This window comes from Macaca nemestrina, chromosome 15 (genome assembly GCF_043159975.1).
Source record: "Macaca nemestrina isolate mMacNem1 chromosome 15, mMacNem.hap1, whole genome shotgun sequence".
Classification (NCBI taxonomy): Eukaryota; Metazoa; Chordata; class Mammalia; order Primates; family Cercopithecidae; genus Macaca; species Macaca nemestrina.
Window position 1 is genome coordinate 108415355 of NC_092139.1, and position 6018 is coordinate 108421372.

Genomic DNA, 6018 nt, shown 5'->3' on the forward strand with positions numbered 1-6018 from the left:
GGAGTCTATGTTATCTGGATGGCTGTTCCCAGCTTTTTGCTTGAATATACTCTCTAAAACTGGATGCTGATGCTTTTGGATTTTTTCAGGTTGACAACTGATTATATCATTGGCCACTGATGATCAACTCCACTTTCTGTCTCCTCCCTGGAAGTTGGGGGTGGGGTGGGGACTGAAAGTTCCAACCCTCTAATCCTGCCTTAGGCTTTCTGGTGACCAGCCCCCGTCCTGAAGCTATCTAGGGACTGCCAGCCCCATCAGTCATCTCATCAGCATATAAAAGATACTCTTATTACTCCTCTGATTCCAAGGGTTGTAGGAGTTGTGTGCCAGGAACCAGGGACAGACACCAAATATATATATATCTTATTATGAATCACCATATCAAAGAGATACATAATTATAAGATATTACTCAAATATTCTTTAGCCTATCTAATTTTCAAAAAGAGATGTTAAGAGTTCCATGTGATTAGTGGATTTGTCCATTTCTTTTCTTTTTGAGATGGAGTCTCGCTCTGTCTCCCAGGCTGGAGTGCAGTGGCCCGATCTCAGCTCACTGCAATCTCTACCTCCCGGGTTCAAGAGATTCTCCTACCTCAGCCTTCCAAGTAGCTGGGATTACAGGCATGCACCACCACGCCCAACTAATTTTTGTATTTTTAGTAGTAAGTAACTGGTTTAGTAACTAGTTAGTAAGTAACTGGTTTCTCCATGTTGGCCAGGCTGGTCTTGAACTCCTGACCTCAGGTATCAACCTGCCTCAGCCTCCCAAAATGTTGGGATAACAGATGTGAGCCACTGCACTGGTCAGATCTGTCAATTTATTTTGGTAATTCTTACCATCTTTGTGTTATGCATTTGAATCCATGTGATTAAATGTGTTAAATAAAAATTACGGCCGGGTGCGGTGGCTCAAGCCTGTAATCCCAGCACTTTGGGAGGCCGAGACGGGCGGATCACGAGGTCAGGAGTTCGAGACCATCCTGGCTAACACGGTGAAACCCCGTCTCTACTAAAAAATACAAAAAACTAGCCGGGCGAGGTGGCGGGCGCCTGTAGTCCCGGCTACTCGGGAGGCTGAGGCAGGAGAATGGCGTAAAAACCCGGGAGGCAGAGCTTGCAGTGAGCTGAGATCCGGCCACTGCACTCCAGCCTGGGTGACACAGCGAGACTCCGTCTCAAAAAAAAAAATAAAATAAAAAAAAAAAAAAAAAAAAAAATTACAGGACACTATTGTTTTGGACTAAGTTTCTGCTCTTGGATCCAACGGACAAGACAAAAATCAAAATGGAGTCACCTGTGCCAAAGTTCCACATCACTAAACCCAAACTAAGTTGACTGACCCTCCCCAAAATCACAAATAATTTCCCAAACAGGCCACTTTAAATCTTCAATTGGCATGATAATGAAGTTCCCTCTGCTTTAATCCTTACAGGAAAAAAGTAGCTTGATGTTTACTAATCAGTTATTTTTCTATTGTTCTGTCTCCCTGTCCCTGCCTTATAAGAAACATAGCTTTGAAATCACCAGTATAGGCCGGGCGTGGTGGCTCACGCCTGTAATCCCAGCACTTTGGGAGGCCGAGGTGGGCGGATCACAAGGTCAGGAGATCGAGACCATGGTGAAACCCCGTCTCTACTAAAAATAGAAAAAATTAGCCAGGCGCAGGGGCGGGCGCCTGTAGTCCCAGCTACTCGGGAGGCTGAGGCAGGAGAATGGCGTGAACCCGGGAGGCGGAGCTTGCAGTGAGCCGAGATTGCGCCACTGCACTCCAGCCTGGGTGACAGAGCGAGACTCCGTCTCAAAAAAAAAAAAAAAAAAAAAAAAAAGAAATCACCAGTATGCTCTTTGTTCTTCGCTTCTGCTTGCTTGCTTTGTTTTTTTGAGACAGGGTCTTGCTCTGTCTTTCCTTAGCAATTCTCTGTCTAGAAAGTCAACCGTTTCCGTTGCCCAGTTCTAGAACTGCCAAAAAGCTAATTAACTAGGAGTGGGGTGAGGGGGAGTGAACTAGAAGACTTAAAAAATAATCTTATTTATGATATAATAATACTGTATACCTGACAGTGATTCATCCAGAACAGAGCTGAGAACCTAGGAAATAAGAGGCATTTAAGTCACCAAACAAGGTATATTGCACTTTCTTCATAGGAAAATGCCCTCCTCGGTATACTTGCTCTTGTTTTATAAAAACTTCCAAAAACTTTAGCTCTTTGGCAGTCTCACCAAATTAGAAATTGCCTATTAGAAGAGAATGTTCTCAGAGGCAGGCATATGAAGGTCAGAAAAAGTGTTAATTAATAGCTAGGAACAGGACAATATGTATTTGTTTAAAAAAGAAAAAAAAGATACAGAAATGCAAAAACACAGCAGTTTGGAGTGATTCTCTGAAGGCACAAACCGTCCAATAAGTTCCCAAAGGTATTGAAACTGCCTTTGGAAAATTAAAACTGCGGAAATCATGGCAGTGAAAGAAATCAGACCTAACGGACTCTATCTTGCTTCTAACCTTTAAGCTGTCCTTGTTCATTCCTGGACATAGGCCAAACTAGCTTTGGGAAGGAATTCAGTTCATGGTTTGACTCTGAAACAAAATTAATAATAGCCCTTTCCTGAAAAGACCCCCTTCTTGCCTGGGGAGCAGTCTGCCTTTGCAGGACTAACAAATTAGCTACAAGATTAGAAATTATAGTTTAGGGGTAATGTAGCCTCTGGCTCCAAGAGTCTGAGCCTCCCCAGATTACTCCTCTGGATAACATCTCTATTGTAAACCGTAAGATCGGTGCTTGAGATATTTTGCAGACCCTGCACTCCACGGATCAGCTGACACCACCCAGACCTGTAAAAAGGCTCAGCCGGTTCTGCCATCCCACCCAGGAACAGACGACAGCAAGAAAACCTCACTTCAGCCCCCGATGATTCCACCTCCAACCTGACCAGTCAGCACTCCCCAATTCCCAAGCCCGTGTCCCCCAACTTATCTTTTAAAACTCTGATCCTCGAAGGCTCAGGAAGACTGATTTGAGTAATAATAAAACTCTGGTCTCCTGCACAGCCAGCTCTGCGTGAATTACTCTTTCTCCATTGCAATTCCTGTCTTGATAAATTGGCTCTGCCGAGGCAGACGGCCAGGTGAACCCACTGGGCAGTTACAGTATCCCCACATTATGTGCCACCAGAGTGACACATCACAATGATGTCCAAGTGCTAAAGCAAAAACTGAACGATATGTATTATGTTTATTTTATTTTCATTTTTTGTTTTTATTTTTATTTTTGGAGACAAGGTCTCACTCTGTTGCCCAGCCTGGAGTGCAATGGCATGATCATAGCTCACTGCAGCCTCTACCACCTGAGCTCAAGTAATCCTCCTGTCTCAGCCTCCCAAGTAGCTGGAACTACAGGTGTGCACCACCACACCCAGCTAATTAAAAAAAAATTTTTTTTTATAGAGACAAAGTCTCATTATGTTTCCTATGCTGGTCTCGAACTCCTGGGCTCAAATGATCTCCCAACCTTGGCTTCCCAAAGTGCTGGGATTACAGGCATGAACCACTGTGCCTGGCCTATGTTATGTTGAAAGTGGCCAAGGATGTTTAGCTTTTGAGAATGATTTCTGTACAAAATGGTTAAAAGAAAACAAAGCAATTAAGTCAAAACATTTTAGTGCATAAAGAAGTAGCATTGCAATGATGTTAGTGACACAGGATGCTTTTGATGCCGCTTTGGCACCTGGAAATATCCACGGCTGGCAGCGCCTCTGTCCAGGCTTGGCTTGGTTTTGGGCTTACTCCTGGGCTCACTCCACCAGCTCGCCCTGGCAGGCTGCGCTCAGCTCGGGCTGCCAGCCCACATCCTGTGCATGCGCAAGGATTCCGTGCTTGGCCTGCAGCTGAGCCAGGCATGCCATGGACTGTTTTCATGTTAGGCACCAGCGTTTAGATGAGGGGAAGGCGGTGGCGCTTGCAAACTCAAACACGCCAGCAACCATGGAGCCCCAAGGGGTGTTATGGCTCTTGCCTGGGATGTCCCAAGGTTTGAGTCCCCAAGAATGACACAGCTCTCTCTCATTCCCACTGCCTGCAGCACGGTGAATGGGGGGCGTGTTACAGCTCATTTGTGTCACAGCTTGTCTAGTCCTGTCGCCCGCAGTTTGGTGAATGGGGGCATGTGGTGCACAGTGGCTTTTTCTCCCCCTTTGCTTGGCGAGCAGGAGGGAGACCTACAGTGTTACAGCTCTTTACGCACCCATCATTTGGTGGGTTCCAGGTTCTTGTCCTACAACCAAGAAGAATGAGGTTAGGCAGACACTGGAGAGGGAGCAAGGCAGGGAAGAATGTTATTGAGTGACAGAAAAGCTCTCGATAATGAGAGGGGACCTGAAGTGGGTAGCCCTGTGTGAGAGGGGAGCCTGAAAGAGGGTAGCCCAATGTGTGGCTGAGTTCAGGGTTTATATGGGCTCAGAATGGGGGAGTGCATGCTGATTGGTCTATGGGCAGGCCTGGAAAAAGCACCATTTCATTGGATAAAAGGCATCAAGGAAGTTCTCACTCCGGTTGTGGACTCTACCCAGAACCGGCAGCTCAGTTTTCAGGCTTTTCAGCTCACTTTTCACGCTCCTGGAATATAGACCAATGAGAGCTCTAGTCAGCTGTCTTTGGCTTGAAGGTTGGGTATCAAGAGGCCCAGGGACCTGCCCCTATCTGCCCAGGAATTTTTCTATCTCCTGCCACTATGATTAGGAAAACAATCTGTTTAGGTAGTGCCACGTATTCCTAAGAATGGCTAGAAGTGCTGAGTACAGAGTAGGAGCTCTGTCCTACTGAGCCTGCTTGCAGGCAGTGGAACAATGGAGAAGCCAGGCACGGTGGCTCACACCTGTAATCCTAGCACTTTGGGAGGCCAAGGCGGGTGGATCACCTGAGGTCAGGAGTTCGAGACCAGCCTGGGCAACATGGCAAAACCCCGTCTCTACTAAAAATACAAAAATTAGCTGGCCATGATGGTGCATTCCTGTAATCCCAGCTACTTGGGAGGCTGAAGCAGGAAAATAACTTGAACCCAGGCGGCAGAGATTGCAGTGAGCCAAGATCACGTCACTGTACTCCAGCCTGGGCAACAAAGCGAGACTCTGTCTCAGAAAAAAAAAAAAAAAAAAAAAGAAAAAGAAACAATGGAGGAACTCTATGAAAAACCCATAGCTAATGCTCAAAAGCAAAAGACAGGATGCTTTCCCCTAAGATCAGGAACAGGACAAGAAATTATATACATATGATGCAATGACATAAACTGTCTTAGCTGGGTGACACTAATGCAAACCAAAAATAGAATTCTAAGACCCCCAATCCACTGAATGGACCCCTCCTCTCAGCCGAGGGGATTCCAAAGTAAACCTGAAAAACCAGTTCAGGCCATGATAGGAAGAGAGTGTTGAACGTGCCTCATTATACTCTCCTCCTGTTGGAATTCAGTCACAGCTGCCCAGCATTAACATTAAAACAGGGACCTTGAGGCTGACAAAACATACTCTTTGTAGCAATAAGATACCAAATTCCAACCTGATTCTAGTATAGCATCAGATGACATCTAGCAGGCCCTAAAATATTAAAGTATTTTACTCCAAAATATATGTCTTTGACATTTTCTAAATGGCCCTGCAAAGCGGTCTCTTTTGGGGGAAATGTACATTCTGTAGAGAATTCTGACCCCTCTCCAGGTCTTTTTCTAATCCTGAAGAGATTAGCTGAGAGTCTAGCACCTTTGAGAGAACTAAACAGGAAACATTTGCCATCTATTGCCTCTAAGGGCAACCATCTGTGAGATTTCAGCTCTATAGTAAGAACCTTAGTCTCCACAACCCGCCCCTTATCTTAACCCAGACACTCTTTTCTACTGATTACAGATTGTGTTTTGTTTTGTTTTGAGACAGAGTGTCACTGTCGCCCAGGCTGAAGTGCAGTGGCAGGATCTCAGATCATTGCAACCTCTGCCTCCCAGGTTCAAGCAATTCTCCTGCCTCA